Genomic DNA, 18,738 nt, shown 5'->3' on the forward strand with positions numbered 1-18,738 from the left:
TGAGATATATGTAAACGATTCACTAACCATTCAAAAATTAAAATAGAAAGCTTGATTATAAAGCAAAATATAACAAATATAGCTGAAAAGCTCCAAGAAGTAATAAGAAACTAACCCTTACTTTATAGGAACAGCAAAACTGACAGAATTAAATTAAACTATTCCTAACTTACTGATCATAAAAAGTAAAATTTCACGGCATTCTGATTAATTTTTCAATAACGGCTCAAAGAATAATTGTCTGTATCTATCCCAAATACAGAAAGAATCAAGTTAAACTATTCCTAACTTACTGATTATACAAGTAAAATTTCACGGCATTCCGATTTATTTTTCAATAACGGCTCAAAGAGTAATTGTCTCAAACTGAATCAAAACTTGTTGTTGACAGCTACATAATTACAACAAATTTGATACTAACGAATCTACGCTGTATAATTTTCATTGACGTATCAATAGGGAATATCCATAATTCCAAACATTGTATTCACATGATAAACTACTTTATCCCTTGAAATCTATAAAAAGTTTTAAGCTCGCTGGCATCTCTAAACCTTTAGAATATTACAATTTGTCATAAAATACAAATAATACAAAACAAGAACCTTACAAAATTCTACAAAATCTTTTTACATAATACACAAATTCCCCCATTCAAATCTTTCACAACACATTCTACCACAAATAGTAATTAGAGTATTCCAACACCAAGGAGTTGCTTTCCTCTTATATTTTTGCTATTCAATTCTATTCTTGGGACCTAAAATACTTTCATCCATATTCACCTGATCTTTTTCTATCAAAGTTGAAAATTTTTCTATTAAGAAAAAAAATTGTGAAACTAGATACTAAATACGCATCAAACCCATTGAAAAATAAACCAAAGTTTCTTAAAAGTTAAAATCATTTGGGAGGAGAAAACTCTACACAAAATAGTATTTTGAAGATAACTAACTGGGATTGACATTATAAAATCAAGTATATACTGTATGTGTCTCTGGAAATGTTAAAATCAAAAGAAATTATATGAACTTGGGGAAACCATTTTTAAAACCCAATAATGGCCCTTCAACTAAACCTTGAACTTAAGAAATCTACTGAAAACAAACTTTTTGTATATATGCTTTTCTGTTGACCAGGTTGATATGTTTAGTTCCATATTGTATATATGACTGATCTCCTTTAAACGTTGTTACTGATCTTACAACATCAATTCTTTATTCATTAACCCTTTTACCCCCAGGCTATTTGGAAATTTCCAACCCTTAACCCCCATGGGGTTATTTTCTTTCAAGCACATTTTGCAGTATATCTTTTTTCAAATTGCTCTAACAGCCTTAATTTTTGTCATAGAGAGGTCAGGTTGGTCTCATTCTCTTGGAAAATGCCTGAAGTTTATCAAAAAATTATCAAAAATATGCAAAAAAAATTTTAATAGCAGTTTTTTGCAAGGACGTACCAGTACGTCCATGGGGGTAAATGGATGAGTTTTGTGAAACGTACCAGTACGTCCTTTTGGGGTAAAAGACTTAATTATATCCAGCTCATTTCTCCCTCTTGGACTTGAGGCATTTGGCCAGGGTTGTAGCTTGCCTAGTAATAATAATGATATTGACAGAACAGTTTAGGTCACAGACTTAGATCTTTGGAAAGGAAGAATAGATCAATATTGAACATATAAATGCACCTATCAATCAATAGGAAGACCCAGTTCAGTTAATATACTCATTCAGTCATTGGTCATTAAGCTGCAAAAGACAATTTTCATGTAAGAATGTATAAATTCCTCAACATAATCATCGATCATCGGTGAAATAACTAACATTCAGACGATCATGCATCGATCATACACACACATGCAAATTACAGAATTAGTCATTATAATGTGGCAAAAAAACAATGGCGTTCCTTGTAAACGAGCAGTAATTTCCATCAAACAATTCTTCAGCGGTGTCGTCAATCCTTCAACTTCATGCCGATGTCAATACTGTAATCTGAAAAAGAAAATTAAATATTCTAGCCATGTTTTTAAAAACATCTTAAAATAATAGGTATGGGAAATTTTTGTAATAAGCGTCTCTATGAACCTCCCTGGATATTTATATTGCTTTATAAATATTTTTGTTATTGTTGCTGTATCAGTTAAAGATGGCCGATTGAATCACATTCCAGGTAATAAAAGCAAGTTTAGTATTCACCCAAAGTAAATCCGTAATGAGCTACAAACTGAGCTTGCAAGCGAGCAGAAATGTACTGTCATCAATAACTTGATGCAATCACCAATACATAACCAACAATTAAAATATTTATAAGATATTATGAACATCAGGTGAGTATAGAAATTACAAATTCTATCATTAACCCTTTTACCCCCAGGCTCTTTGGAAATTTCCAACCCTTAACCCCCAAGGGGTTATTTTTTTCCCCAGCACATTTTGCAGTATATATTTTTTAAATTGCTCTAACAGCCTTAATTTTTGTCATAGAGAGGTCAGGTTGGTCTCATTCTCTTGGAAAATGCCTGAATTTTCTCAAAAAATTATTAAAAATATGAAAAAAAAATTTTTATAGCATTTTTTTGCAAGGACGTACCGGTACGTCCATGGGGGTAGAGGGATGAGTTTTGTGAAACGTACCAGTATGTCCTTTGGGGGTAAAAGGGTTAAAAATGTTATTTTCATTAGTAAAATAAATTTTTGAATATACTTACCCGATGATCATGTAGCTGTCAACTCCGTTGCCCGACAGAAATCTACGGTCGGGATACGCCAGCGATCGCTTATACAGGTGGGGGTGTACTCACCAGCGCCATCTGTGGTCAGGTACTCCAGTACTTCTTGTCAACAAGACCTCAATTTTCTCCTCGGTCCACTGGTTCTCTATGGGGAGGAAGGGCGGGTCATTTAAATCATGATCATCGGGTAAGTATATTCAAAAATTTATTTTACTAATGAAAATAAAATTTTTCAATATTAATCTTACCCGATGATCATGTAGCTGATTCACACCCAGGGTGGTGGGTGGAAACCAGTATACATGTTAACAAAGAAGCTAAGTATCCCGTATTTCATTTTTATTAGTTATTCAAAATAACAATAAAAAATAAATAAGTACCTGGTAAGGAAGTCGACTTGAACCATTACTCTGCCTTTAATAAGTACGTATTCCTTACTGAGCGTAGCGGTCCTCTTAGGATGCTGAACGACTCTTAGGTGGCTGAAGTATAAAGGGCTGCAACCCATACTAAAGGACCTCATCACAACCTCTAACCTAGGCGTTTCTCAAGAAAGAATTGACCACCCGCCAAATCAACCAGGATGCGGAAGGCTTCTTAGCCGACCGTAAAACCCAAAAAGAACAATAAAAGCAATCAAGAGAAAGGTTAAAAAGGTTATGGGATTATGGGAATGTAGTGGCTGAGCCCTCACCTACTACTGCACTCGCTGCTACGAATGGTCCCAGGGTGTAGCAGTTCTCGTAAAGAGACTGGACATCTTTGAGATAGAATGATGCGAACACTGACTTGCTTCTCCAATAGGTTGCATCCATAACACTCTGCAGAGAACGGTTCTGTTTGAAGGCCACTGAAGTAGCCACAGCTCTCACTTCATGTGTCCTTACCTTCAGTAAAGCAAGGTCTTCTTCCTTCATATGAGAATGAGCTTCTCTAATCAGAAGCCTGATGTAGTAAGAAACTGCGTTCTTAGACATTGGTAGCGAAGGCTTCTTAACAGCACACCATAAGGCTTCTGATTGTCCTCGTAAAGGTTTTGACCTTTTCAGATAGTACCTAAGAGCTCTGACTGGGCAAAGTACTCTCTCCAGCTCGTTACCCACCAAGTTGGATAGGCTAGGGATCTCGAACGATTTAGGCCAAGGACGTGAAGGAAGCTCGTTTTTAGCCAAAAAACCGAGCTGCAAGGAACATGTAGCCGTTTCCGAAGTGAAACCTATGTTCCTGCTGAAGGCGTGGATCTCACTTACTCTCTTAGCTGTTGCTAGGCATACTAGGAAAAGAGTTTTTAATGTGAGGTCCTTGAAAGAGGCTGATTGTAGCGGTTCAAATCTAGATGACATCAGGAACCTTAGGACCACGTCTAGATTCCAGCCTGGAGTGGACAACCGACGTTCCTTAGAGGTCTCAAAAGACCTAAGGATGTCCTGCAGATCTTTGTTGGAGGAAAGATCCAAGCCTCTGTGGCGGAAAACCGCTGCCAACATACTTCTATAACCCTTGATCGTAGGAGCTGATAGGGATCTAACGTTCCTTAGATGTAACAGGAAGTCAGCAATCTGGGTTACAGTGGTACTGGTTGAGGAAACTGCATTGGCCTTGCACCAGGTTCTGAAGACTTCCCATTTAGATTGATAGACTCTGAGAGTGGATGTCCTCCTAGCTCTAGCAATCGCTCTGGCTGCCTCCTTCGAAAAGCCTCTAGCTCTTGAGAGTCTTTCGATAGTCTGAAGGCAGTCAGACGAAGAGCGTGGAGGCTTGGGTGTACCTTCTTTACGTGAGGTTGACGCAGAAGGTCCACTCTTAGAGGAAGAGTCCTGGGAACGTCGACCAGCCATTGCAGTACCTCTGTGAACCATTCTCTCGCGGGCCAGAGGGGAGCAACCAACGTCAGCCGTGTCCCTTTGTGAAAGGCGAATTTCTGAAGTACCCTGTTGACAATCTTGAACGGCGGGAATGCATACAGGTCGAGATGGGACCAATCCAGCAGAAAAGCATCCACGTGAACTGCTGCCGGGTCTGGAATCGGAGAACAATACAATGGGAGCCTCTTGGTCATCGAGGTAGCGAACAGATCTATGGTTGGCTGACCCCACAGGGCCCAAAGTCTGCTGCAAACATTCTTGTGAAGGGTCCACTCTGTGGGGATGACCTGACCCTTCCGGCTGAGGCGATCTGCCATGACATTCATATCGCCCTGAATGAACCTCGTTACCAGCGTGAGCCTTCGATCTTTTGACCAAATGAGGAGGTCCCTTGCGATCTCGAACAACTTCCTCGAATGAGTCCCCCCCTGCTTGGAGATGTAAGCCAAGGCTGTGGTGTTGTCGGAGTTCACCTCCACCACCTTGTTTAGCTGGAGGGACTTGAAGTTCATTAAGGCCAGATGAACCGCCAACAACTCCTTGCAATTGATGTGGAGTGTTCTTTGTTCCTGATTCCATGTTCCCGAGCATTCCTGTCCGTCCAATGTCGCACCCCAGCTCGAGTCTGATGCGTCCGAGAAGAGATGGTGGTCGGGGGTCTGAACAGCTAACGAAAGACCTTCCTTGAGAAGAATGCTGTTCTTCCACCACGTTAGAGTAGACCTCATCTCTTCGGAAACAGGAATTGAGACCGTCTCTAGCGTCATGTCCTTGATCCAGTGAGCAGCCAGATGATACTGAAGGGGGCGGAGGTGGAGTCTCCCTAACTCGATGAACAGGGACAGCGATGAAAGTGTCCCTGTTAGACTCATCCACTGCCTTACTGAGCATCGGCTCCTTCTCAGCATGCTCAGGATGCACTCTAGGGCTTGGTTGATCCTTGGGGCCGACGGAAAAGCACGAAAAGCTCGACTCTGAATCTCCATACCCAGGTAAACAATGGTCTGGGATGGGACGAGCTGGGACTTCTCTAAATTGACCAGGAGGCCCAGTTCCTTGGTCAGATCCATAGTCCATCTGAGATTCTCCAGACAGCGACGACTTGTGGGAGCTCTTAAAAGCCAGTCGTCTAAATAGAGGGAGGCTCTGATGTCTGCCAAGTGAAGGAATTTCGCAATATTCCTCATCAGTCGCGTAAACACAAGAGGTGCCGTGCTTAGGCCAAAACACAGGGCTTGGAACTGGTACACAACCTTTCCATAGACGAATCTCAGGAAAGGTTGGGAGTCTGGATGGATGGGGACGTGAAAGTATGCGTCTTTCAGGTCTAACGAGACCATCCAGTCCTCCTGCCTGACCGCTGCTAGGACCGACTTCGTCGTCTCCATAGTGAACGTCTGCTTGGTGACATAAGCATTGAGCGCACTGACGTCCAGCACCGGTCTCCAACCTCCTGTCTTCTTGGCTACCAGGAAGAGACGGTTGTAAAAGCCCGGGGATTGATGGTCCCGGACTATGACCACTGCCTCCTTGTGTAGCAAGAGCGACACCTCTTGTTGCAACGCTAGCCTCTTGTCCTTCTCCTTGTAGTTGGGAGAGAGGTTGATGGGAGATGTAGCTAGAGGGGGATTGCGGCAGAACGGAATTCTGTATCCCTCCCTCAGCCACTTCACAGACTGAGCGTCTGCACCTCTGCTCTCCCAAGCTTGCCAGAAGGTCTTGAGTCTGGCTCCTACAGCTGTCTGGAGAGGAGGGAAGTCAAAACTTGCCTCTTGTGGACTTGGAACCCTTCTTGGACTTGCCACGGTGACTGTCTGCACGGGTACCTCCTCTGCTGGAGGTTCTGCCACGAAAGGGTGGGATGAACCTGGAAGCAGGAGTATCAACTGCTAGAGGGCGGTAAGGTTTAGTCACGGAAGGTAAGGTCTTAGCCTTACGTGCAGAAGAAGCCATGAGGTCATGCGTATCCTTCTGGAGAAGAGAGGCAGTCATCCCCTTAATTAATTCCTCCGGAAACAGACACTTGGACAGAGGAGCAAAAAGTAACTCTGACCTCTGGCAAGGGGTGATACCAGCAGATAAGAAGGAGCACAGATGTTCCCTTTTCTTGAGGACCCCTGATACATAAGAAGCCGCAAGCTCGCCAGACCCATCCCGTATTGCCTTGTCCATGCTGGACATGATCAGCATGGCTGAGTCCTTGTCAGAATGGGCAGTCTTCCTGCTTAAGGCTCCCAGACACCAATCGAGGAAGTTGAATATCTCGAAGGCACGAAAGACTCCCCTTAACAAGTGATCAAGATCTGTAGGGGACCAGCAGATCTTCGAACGTCTCATAGCCAACCTGCGGGGAGAGTCAACCAGACTTGAGAAGTCGGCCTGGGCAGAGGCAGGAACCCCCAAGCCAGGTTCCTCTCCCGTGGCATACCAGACGCCCGACTTAGAAGCCAGCTTGGGAGGAGGAAACACAAAAGAGGTCCTTCCCAGTTGCTTCTTGGACTGCAACCAATCCCCCATAACCCTCAAAGCTCTCCTTGAAGATCTGGCAAGAACAAGCTTGGTGAAGGCAGGCGCAGTAGACTGCATGCCCAGAGCAAACTCGGAGGGAGGAGAACGAGGGGTTGCAGACACAAAGTGTTCAGGGTACAACTCTCTGAACAAAGCAAGGACTTTGCGGAAGTCTAAGGAGGGTGGCGAAGACTTGTGTCCTTCAACATCAGAATGAGGATCATCAAGATGAGCAGCTTCATCCTCAGAAGCCTCCTCACCCGACAGTTGAGTTGTAAGAGGCAAAGGCAGAGCAGCAAGCTGAACGGCTGAATCCTGCAGAACGGGTGCATGCGTACCTGCGGATCCATCATCATGCCTCTGCTGGACAGACTGTGAGCTGGCAACAACAAAAGCAGAGGGCCGGTGTGAGGGAGGGTCTGCGGTGGGCTGAGGAGCATGCGGTGTGGTATGCAGAGCATGCTGTGAGGCATGCGGCTCATGCTGCATGGCATGCGGCTCATGCTGCATGGGATGCGGCTCATGCTGCATGGTATGCGGCTCATGCTGCATGGCATGCGGCTCATGCTGCATGGGATGAGGCTCATGCTGCATGGTATGAGGCTCATGCTGCATGGAATGCGGCTCATGCTGTAAGGTCTGCAGAGCATGCTGCATGGGCTGAGGACTGCGCAACTGTGGAGGAGCTCTCACAGGAGGAGGGATGTTAACCTTCTCTGCCTGATAATCCTGCATAAAAGCCGCAAGCTGAGACTGCATAGTCTGCAGCATGGACCACTTAGGGTCTACTGTGGTTGGAGCAGAGGCCTGTTGAGGGACCACTCTACCTCTCTTGGGAGGTGTGCAGTCATCCGATGACTGCGGCGAGTCCGAACTGACCCAGTGGCTACACCTGGGCCGTTGGACTAGCTCTGAAGGGACTTTACGCTTAAGCGGTCGTGAGACCTTAGTCCACCGTTTCCTCCTGGAAACCTCTTCCACAGACGAGGAATGTAAGGGCTCATTCGTCTGGGAGTGGAAGGGACGATCCTTAGCAGATACGTCCGCAACCACTGAGGATACATCTGTGCGCCGATCAAGGCCTGCCGAACCCTTTGGTCCTTCGACATTGCTTCTCCCCTGGGCTTGGGAGCTTGCAAGAGGTCCCGGACTGGGCGGACGACTGGCACGCACAGATGTATCCTCATGCGCAACACTGACACTGACACTATGCACAGCACTTGCACTAACACTTCCCACTGCACTCTTCGCTTTCAGCTCTCTGACATCTGCCAAGAGCTGATTGCGGTCACTAACCAACGACTCCACCTTATCACCGAGAGCCTGAATGGCACGCAACATATCAGCCATTGCAGGCTGAGCACTCGTAGCAGGTTCGGGGGTCACCACCACAGGGGAAGGAAAAGGTTGAGGGGCATGGGGAGAGGAAATATCCAAAGAGCGAGAAGAACTCCTCCTATCTCTCTCCTTCTCTAACCTACGAGTATATCTGAGGAATTCATTAAAATCGAATTCCGAAAGCCCAGCACATTCCCCACATCGATCTTCCAATTGACAGGATTTTCCCCTACAATTGGAACATACGGTGTGAGGATCAACAGAGGCCTTCGGAAGACGCCTATTACAAGTCCTAACACTACATCGCCTGTATTTAGGAACTTGGGAATGGTCAGACATCTTGAATTTTAGAAGTAGTCAAAGGGGGAATTCCAAAGTAAGCAAAGATCGTTAACCAATGAATCAAATTAATACCAAAAGCTTGCTAAGCTAAGGCTAAAGCTTCCTGTACAGCGAAGGCTAAAATTTCAGAGCAAATACTTCACCAAATCGTGAACGAAAGACTCCAAAATCAACAGCGTATCCATGTAGGTCTTGCCGGTGGCACGACAGAGGAAAAATTGAGGTCTTGTTGACAAGAAGTACTGGAGTACCTGACCACAGATGGCGCTGGTGAGTACACCCCCACCTGTATAAGCGATCGCTGGCGTATCCCGACCGTAGATTTCTGTCGGGCAACGGAGTTGACAGCTACATGATCATCGGGTAAGATTAATATTGAAAATTCTGTTTTTATAAATCTCTCAAGTTCCATTCAAGACTTTTATTTCATAAATGTATAAGCAATGGCATTACTGAACTTGTCTATCTTCAATAATATCTTGATCATTTACTAAGCCTATCTGTATAATTTATCTTCATAAAAAAGATTATCTAATTTTCTAAAGTTTATCTCGCTAGCTATTCCATCTTTAATTAACATGAAATCTATCGTGCGAGACATTTTAAAGTTCAGAAATAACAACACTTGAATTAAAATAATTTTCTGGAACTAAGCAATACATTCCCCAATCAAAGGTAATACTGTACTACAAAGTCCATTACACTTCTCAGTATCTTGGATATGATATTTTTATATTAAAGTCATAATTATTTCAATAACATATGGCAATAATAATAAAATAGTGTTTCATATCATAAAAAACATTTTCTTCAAATGTGTTTAGAAATAGGAATGAATGGCGAGCAATTGTGACGCAGTTCCAATAGGGCCTACTGATTCCTCCGGTGCCTTAGATGACCACGGAGATTGCAGTTATGAAGCTTCATCTGTTGTGGATAACGGGGAGGGTGGGCTGTGGCACCCTAGCAGTACCAGCCAAACTCTGTTGAGTCCCTTGTCAGGCTGGGAGGAACGTAGAGAGGAGAGGTCCCCATTTTTGTTTCACTTGTTTGATGTCGGCTACCCCCCAAAATTGGGGGAAGTGCCTTGGTATATGTATGTATGTATATATGTGTGTGTTTAGTCAATGTTAGTTAGGACGAAAACACACGACAAGAATCATCAGCCAATATATACCCAACAAAATTGGGATGAATACGAATAAGGCCTGAGAGCAAGCACTTCAGGTGCCAATCTGAAGTGGGTCTGACTGAGAAGCTTGAATAACTGTGGGAGTTCCCTAATGGAAACAGACATTTTTAGGGTGAAATGAAGCAACTATGGCATACTTTTAACCCTTTTACCCCCAGGCTCTTTGGAAATTTCCAACCCTTAACCCCCAAGGGGTTATTTTTTCCCCAACACATTTTGCAGTATATTTTTTTTAAATTGCTCTAACAGCCTTAATTTTTGTCATAGAGAGGTCAGGTTGGTCTCATTCTCTTGGAAAATGCCTGAATTTTTTCAAAAAATTATCAAAAATATGAAAAAAAAAAATTTTATAGCATTTTTTTGCAAGGACGTACTGGTACGTCCATGGGGGTAAAGGGATGAGTTTTGTGAAACGTACCAGTACGTCCTTTGGGGGTAAAAGGGTTAAAAGAGGGGAAACTAACTCCATCTTGCTACTTCTGTGTATCATATCCCAGAGATGGATTGGATATTCAGGTGGGCATCCCATGCCTCCCCGAGGCGTCTATGGACGACAGATTTCCCAACGGTGAGGAGATCCCACGTTGAGGATCGTTATGCAGAGGGGATCCCCCGTTGAGGATCGTTATGCAGAGGAGATCCCACGCTGAGGATCGTTATGCAGAGGAGATCCCACGTTGAGGATCGTTATGCAGAGGAGATCCCACGTTGAGGATCGTTATGCAGAGGAGATCCCACGCTGAGGATCGTTATGCAGAGGAGATCCCACGTTGAGGATCGTTATGCAGAGGAGATCCCACGCTGAGGATCGTTATGCAGAGGAGATCCCACGTTGAGGATCGTTATGCAGAGGAGATCCCACGTTGAGGATCGTTATGCAGCTACCAGGGTAGATCATTCAGTGTGGTGAATTCTTGCAGATCACGAGTGAATATTATTTATTTTCATGGCAGAATCACTGTACAGTTTTCAATTCCCCATAGTTTCAGGTTTGTAGTTAGTACGTAGGTGGTTTGGCCATGTTGAGAGAATGGAAAATGGTTGTCTGCTAAAGAAGGTGATGAATGCAAGAGTTGATGGGAGAAGTACAAGAGGAAGGCCAAGGTTTGGGTGGATGGATGGTGTGAAGAAAGCTCTGGGTGATAGGAGGATAGATGTGAGAGAGGCAAGAGAGCGTGCTAGAAATAGGAATGAATGGAGAGCGATTGTGACGCAGTTCCAGTAGGCCCTGCTGCTTCCTCCGATGCCTTAGATGACCGCGGAGGTAGCAGCAGTAGGGGATTCAGCATTATGAAGCTTCATCTGTGGTGGAAATGTGGGAGGTTGGGCTGTGGCACCCTAGCAGTACCAGCTGAACTCGGTTGAGTCCCTGGTTAGGCTGAAGGAACGTAGAGAGTAGAGGTCCCCTTTTTTGTTTTGTTTCATTATTGGTGTCGGCTACCCCCCAAAATTGGGGGAAGTGCCTGGGTATATGTATGTATGTACATAGGCTAACAATTATCCAGATACTGTACTGTTAAAACAGTTATGGCATTCAAGCACTTACCCACGCTAGTCCATTTAGGTTTCCAACGGACACACGAGATGCTGAACTTAAGACGACTTTATTCAGACAAGTACAGGGCACTTACAAAATACTGATGGGGGCATTAGCATGTTGCAAATACACTCTAATTAGTTAAAAACAGTCGACAACTCCAAATAAGGTTGAACAATTTACAAGTCACACTCTTGTGGTTGCTTCTGTGAGCTCGTGACTCCAACTGACTTCCTAACTTGCAGCTCGAACCTCAACATATTTTTGTTTAAATTTTACAAGTGTTTGATTTAAAAAAAAATCACATTCAGAATCACTTCCATGAAATTAATCGTAAAAAAATAAACAATTACAAATAAAATAAAAATAAAAAATTTATTTTCCTCTTTAAAATTTTCATAATTTTTGTAATTTTAACTGAAGCTATGAATACTCTACATCCAGTATTCCTGTTCCCATGGAGCCAGAATAAAGGGAATGCTAGTTGCTGGATAGAAATGCCCTGCATTCCCATTCAGTGGTGGTATGCGCAGTCTGTAAGTTGTGAGAACAGATGTTTTTTCCCATTATGGGTCAACTCTCAACCTTCACAACTGGCACTAAACCAAGCACAAGAAATTTGTGTGAAACTCCACCGAGTATCCAGACACTCGTTAACCCTTTTACCCCCAGGCTCTTTGGAAATTTCCAACCCTTAACCCCTAAGGGGTTATTTTTTCCCTAGCACATTTTGCAGTATATTTTCTTTAAATTGCTCTAACAGCCTTAATTTTTGTCATAGAGAGGTCGGGTTGGTCTCATTCTCTTGGAAAATGCCTGAATTTTCTCAGAAAATTATTAAAAATATGAAAAAAAAAATTTAATAGCATTTTTTTGCAAGGACGTACCGGTACGTCCATGGGGGTAAAGGGATGAGTTTTGTGAAACGTACCAGTACGTCCTTTGGGGGTAAAAGGGTTAATGTTATGTAAACCAATGTTTTTTCCCGCTATTAGACAACTCTTAGAGATCACTCAAGAAGGGAGGTTTCTGAAACTACTGCAACCAGCAATGTCTCTCCAACGGGAGAGAAACGGTAGGGCGTTAACTCCTGTTGATCGGACTTCCTGGACTACTTTCACTCGTTTTCCTTCAGAAGTTAAGGCGAATACTCAGCCAAGACGACACGGTAGAAGGGAGAACTTAAAGACCTTATCTGGAATCGTGCAGGCTGATAATAACACACTCACAGGGGAGAGGCCACAACAGCACAATGACACCGAAAAGTATGTCTTTACTCTTCAGTGGCTTAAGTCAAAGCAAACGTTTTGCTACCTTGGGGGTGGCCTACTTGCCACCCACCAACTACTACGGTGCTACCTCGTTAAAAGTTTAACCGGCCATTTCCAGCCTTGCCGAAGTCGAACGTTTGTATTGTGTGGAGGAACAAAAAAGGGTTTATGAAGCACAAAATATTTAAAGATGTTTTGATACTAACAAAAGATTATAAAATAGAAAAGGGAACACAGTGTTTGCCTACAGCTTGTTTAAGTCACGTCCACACTACTTACCACGGCATATTCATCTAAATGGGATTTTTGTTATTCCAATGGGATCTCCATCGGTAATCTCTTCTACGTCTTATGATCACATGATTTCCCCTGAACTGAAGCTTCTTTTCCATACGAGCAACCACGATGAAATCATCAACATCTGTTGTTCGATATAGAGTCCTCACTTTCTTGCAGACACTCACTGCTGGCCGGGGCTGTCATAAATCAAATGGGGCATCATTAACAAGATCTGCAAAAAGAAAAGAATTAATGATGTATTTTTTAGCGCCAAAACTATTCTGCGGATATCGAAGCTGCTTATAATGGCCATGACTCAACGATAATCAACTTACTCTCAAACCAGAATACTTCCCAATTCTGATCTTTCTCAATATGAAAAAATCCTATCTTCAATATAAGCTATTCTACAATGAATAATAAAGGGTCTTCAAAATATGAACGTCTCGTCTAAAATCATGCACGTCCTACACTCCAATTCCCATGAAACTCAAGATGACAAATTCGAAGATAATTTGTATTTTTCCTAACCATACAAACCTTAGCTATTTACAAAGGGTTATTACTTTTAGCGTAGCTGAAATGGCGAGCCATTAGAATTTAACGAGGGTGTATTACCCCCGCGCTAGTTAGCGGGGGGGTAGGGGAGTGGTAGCTAGCTACCCCTCCTCCCCCTCACACACAGGTGAATACTCACTTTCACTTAGAGGTAGGACTTGTCTTGGGGGACAGGGCTGGCGGGCAAATATGTGTAAATAGCTAAGGTTTGTATGGTTAGGAAAAATACAAATTATCTTCGAATTTGTCATTTGTTCCGTAACCGAAATACAAACCACGCTATTTACAAAGGGTGACTTATCCCTTAGGAAGGGTGGAAAGTCCCCAGCCATACTGGCTTTGGCTTTACCCGGGGACTCAGAATCCGAGTGAGTCGCACTCGAGAAAAGGAGTCCCTGCACCTCACAAGTTCCTTGCACCGCAAGGAACCATGTGGCCTACGTAAGCTTGTGTGTGAAGGAAGAAGTGTGACCCGTCCTAGGCAGTTGACCTGGAGTTCCAGAAGGAACTCTGGGTTAGGACGTTCCCAATACCACCTCGTCAGGGTATGGGGGACGCGACAGTATTGACTCAATACTCGGAACACAAGGAAGCATGGTTTACCTGCAGAGGTTCGAGGTCAGCTATGCAGAGACCAGGATGCTGCTTCCCCGTAGAGGGGATGATGAAGAAAGAAGTAAGGGCCAGACATACTTCTTTCGTTCATGCAGACTAAAACCTGATAACAATGCCCTCAACCTTCTGCTACCTGTCCAAAAAGGAGCCTGAGGTTAGACCAGCTGTTGTGTAGCCACCACAGAGCGATAGAAAACGTATCGAGACTCCTGTGGGTCACGCCCTGCAGGAAGCGGGCTGCGAAGGTCATCAGACGCTTCCAGACTCCAGCTTGTAGCACCTGCGTCACAGAGTAGTATTACTCGAAGGCGAGGGACGTTGCGATGTATCCAACATCGTGCTGTAGGGCGACGTGACGGGGGAGGGTCTGAAGACAGGTCGAGATGAATGTCCTTGAGTCCGGGCTGAAGAGGTATACTGGTGACTCTCCCCCCATGTCCTCCTTGTGTTCCCAAATCGGCTGCAACTGAGGCCAAACTGCAGCTGTTCCCAGCGCTAACCTCTCGATTCCTGTACTGGCAAGAAAGAGAAGGTCTTGGGACATCAGACACAGAATGGAGACTCAAAATCTTGAATGAATCGGACCGAAGGGTCGGGACCCTCAGATTCTGAGTCTAGCCAACAACTCAGGAGCGAGCCTGAATGTTGCCTTCCCCTCTTCCTTAGAAAGGGGGGGGAGTAGTATGAGACCAAGAAGATTGCTTACACACTGGCCGTGGCCAGAGTGAGCAGAAGACCCAAGGCGGAATACAATCCGAGGCCTGTCATAAAAGGGTCTTGAGAAGATCTCTTAAAGGACTAAAAGTCCGAGCCATGCTCCAAGTTGGAGGTCTTCCTCCGACTAGGGCAGGGACGATCGTAGCTTCGCATGAGCGAGGATAGATCCAGCGGGCAGGAAAAAGTTATTCCTTTAAGCCTGAAGGTCAGGGAAAGGCTGAGCGACAGGCTTCATTGCCAAGAGCGGAAAGGAGTTTCCTCCCGCCGAAAGGCAATAAGACCGTTATTGCTGGAGAAGAGGCCTCACGGGAAGAGGTATATCTCCCACGGCACCAACCACCTTAGACTCTTCACTTTGCCTGGGAGACCCCTGTGGATGACTATCGCAGATGACGCGACCTCCGTACCGCGACTGTAGCGGGTTGTCTCTTCTAGAGGAGGAAGCGTAGTGTCTCCAGGCATGAAGCCGAAGCGACGTCCCGGTTCGGGAGAGATGTCGCAGTGTGGTTGCTTGAGTAGTCTGCGCCGTGGGAGAAGCTCTCCCGGGAGTTCCGTCAGGGGAAGCAGAAGGTCCAGAAACCGTTCTGCGCATAGTCCCAGTGGAGCTCTCCCATTGAAAGGTTGACAGACAACCTGGTTTTGTTGAGACCCATTGTCCGCAGACAAAAAGGAGGGAAGACGCAGGCGTCGAAGTTGTCCCACCATCACCGGAATGCATCTTGCCAGAGTCTCGGGGTCTGAGACTGGGGGGAAAACTAGCGGAAGCTTGAGGTTCCAAGCTGTCGCGATCAGGTCCCCCAGACCAGCACTTGCTGGTTACCCAAGGTCAAAGACCCTTAGGTACACTCTCTCTATGAGGCTCTGCTCGGATAGTCTGAGAGAAACATTCCCCTGCCTGGAATGAGAGAGCCGATGGTGGAATTGAGAGAATCTCAATCATCCCGGTATCTCTACTGCAAGATGTGAAGGTGTGAAAATGCGTCCCCTGCTGGTTAGCATGAAGTCGACACGCAACGGGGCGACTTGGCAGGAGCGGTAGGATCTGAAGAGGGGCCAGACTAAGGCCCTTAAGCCTGCCTGAATGATGGAGAGGTATCCTTCAGGTCTTGACCATAGGCCTGGACCGGAACATGCCCCCCCCCCTTTCCTTTGACGAGTCCGAGAACCGCATCAAGAATGTGGGGAAAGGACGAGAATATCCACTACCATCAAGAGGCTCCATAGGTCAACACCCATTGCAGGTTTAATAGTTCCGCTGGTCCCATAGGGCCAGGGAGTCCGGTTAAACATTGCCTGAAGCCACCGGAACTTGGATCGCCCCACATGGAACTTATCCTGAGGCGACCGTTCGGACTATAAACGGGTCAATGAGGAAAGAAGAACTAGGAAACGTTCCAAGGTAGGGCTGAAAACTCTGCTTGACTGAGAACAGGTACTGCGACTCTCCTCAGTCTTGCCACAGTCAACCGAAAGGAAGGCTCGGAGGATGTGGTAACAGAATCTGGCGTCCCCAGGTGGTCACCCATCCAAGTACCGACGTTGCTTAACCTCGCTGGACGGACGAGAAGCGGGGTTTCCAACGTGGTAAGGCGGTTGACTCAATATCATGGCCAGATACTCCAGATGTTGAGGCAGAGGAAGAGAAGGCTCCAAGCAAAATACCATGAGCCCACACTCATGGTCAGCATTCGGAAGCTTTTCCCGGCGCTGAAGAAGGTCGAAACCCGAGCCTACCGGAGTTGACCAGCCCTCCAAACAGCAGAGGAGGCGGAAGTCTGCACCTGAGCGGCCAAGAGGAAGGCAGGGAGAGTTCTCTGGGGAAACAAACCTGCTATGCCACGGCGGGATAGCCACACTGCATCATAAGCAGGAATACTTGCAGTTTAGGCTGAATTCGACGAGCACCCTGGAAGATGGATGGAATGGAAACTGAAAGTACCCGTCCTTCCGATCCAGGGTTAAAGGAGTCCTGTCGCCTCGTTACCAGTCTGATCGATTCTGCTGGTCTACGCTGGCCAAAGTTTGTTCGACAAACTTGATCAGGGCTGAGAGGTCGACTATGGACATCCCCTCTCAGATCCTTCCTTACAAGAAAGGATCGACTGAGGGGGCCGGGGGTGAAGCCGTCGATGATCCTAAGGAAGACCTTCGCCTAAGGTATGGATCATTCTGCCCAACCGGGCAACTCTGCTGATGCTATGGCATAGAGGTTCAGAGACACTGAATTCGCTGACAGAGACGGCAGGCGCGATATCCTTGGCTACTCACAGAGATTGTGCGGGAATGGGCATCGGGAAGCTGTCATTCGGATGAGTAACCTTAAGCATCCTCCCAGCGAAAAAACCTGCAATCCTAGAGTTCGTGAACTCCTTTTAGGACTATGCCCCCCCCGGGGGAGTCTCCCGTGCCATCTGTTCCTGACAGGAGGAAACTGCAATTGGACACCTTGTCCCAGTTGTCGTAGCCGATAACTTAGGCCGACGTGGTTGAAAGAAAAGGGAGCTGGAGCCCTGCAGAGTCTGGAAGAAAGCGCCTTGGAGGAGTGAAACCGGAAGTCGATTTACTCCGCACAGCAGATGTTTAAGTCTCTGTCCTTGGGCAAAGACAAAACTCTTCTCAAGGATGGAAGGGTGTCTGAGGTCGTTGACCTCCACAGATGAGACACCCGAAGGAAGCCTTCAGTCAGTGCGTCCAGATGGTACAACATCGAGCTTGTCCGCAAGTAGATACTTAACGACGAAAGGCCAAGGTGCCTGAGCTCGAGAGGAGGAAAGTACCCTTGATCTTCCTGTAGCTTCCTTGAACCAAACCTCGGGCCGTAACCGAGGAGGGAAAGAACCTGGTAAGCTCCCAGAGGAAGAGGTAAGCAGTCACCCCTTGTCCGATGGAGAAATCTTCAACGGAAAGCCCCCCCCCCCCCCCCCCCCCCCCCCGCCAAAAATCCTTCCAGGGCGGGAGAAGGAGAGAGTACTCGTGCAGGAGAGGGGACCCTCGAGACCGACCTCTTGGGAACCAACTTCGCCCTGGGGGAAGTCACCACGAAGTCCACTCCTCTCTTTCTCTTCAGCGTAGGAGAGACAGCCGCTGGTTTGTTACCCTGGCCGGTGAGTGCTGGATTCATAACCCTCATTAACGCCCGTGCCAGCGGATCAAACCATGTCTGCTGCTCCAAGGACACAGAGTCCGAAATCCTCGCTAAGGTGAAAGGGATCGGGCGATCCTTTGGAGAGGACACGACGGTTCCTGCCTGAAAAGAAGGTGGGAAGAATGCTGTACTGACCTGTCTTCGTCCTGCACTACCAACCTGTGCTTGGATGGAGGTGATCCCGAGTGCCGCCTAGGAGCACGCGTCCCTGCTGCTACCACCGGCTGTGGAATTCGCCGCGAACTATGGTCGCGCGAGGGCGAACGGTCGCGCAAAGGCGAATGGTCGCGCGGGCGCACAGGCGAGTGGTCGCGCGGGCGCGCAGGCGAGCGGTCGCGAGGGCGCGCAGGCGAGCGATCGCGCGGGCGCGCAGGCGAGCGATCGCGCGGGCGCGCAGGCGAGCGATCGCGCGGGCGCGCAGGCGAGCGATCGCGCGGGCGCGCAGGCGAATGGGCGTGACGGCGAGGGATCGTGCTGCCGCGTAGGTGAAGAAGATCGCTGGCGGTAAGCGATGGCGAGCAGCATGTGTAGGTGAATGATCGCGTGATAGGGTGCGATGGTGATCAGCATCCGCAAGAGGGCGAGCGTTCAGGGTTGTGCGATGAGGAGCAGCATGCGTAAGCGGGCAATCGTGCAG

General features: G+C 46.5%; 1 long non-coding RNA gene across 2 annotated transcripts in view; it reads right to left on the reverse strand.

Moving 5' to 3' along the window:
* Positions 1-739: 739 nt before the first annotated feature.
* LOC137617282 (uncharacterized) overlaps positions 740-18,738 on the reverse strand; it is an 80,878-nt gene continuing 62,879 nt past the window's right edge. The window contains exons 3-4 of one of the 2 annotated variants that reach the window (XR_011039601.1): positions 13,067-13,298; positions 740-1,994 (exon numbers count right to left, since the gene is read on the reverse strand). This is a non-coding gene — a long non-coding RNA (uncharacterized lncRNA). The remainder of the gene's footprint in view (positions 1,995-13,066; positions 13,299-18,738) is intronic. The other variant, XR_011039602.1, reaches the window with a different exon arrangement.

The sequence above is a fragment of the Palaemon carinicauda genome, chromosome 23, assembly GCF_036898095.1.
Source record: "Palaemon carinicauda isolate YSFRI2023 chromosome 23, ASM3689809v2, whole genome shotgun sequence".
Classification (NCBI taxonomy): Eukaryota; Metazoa; Arthropoda; class Malacostraca; order Decapoda; family Palaemonidae; genus Palaemon; species Palaemon carinicauda.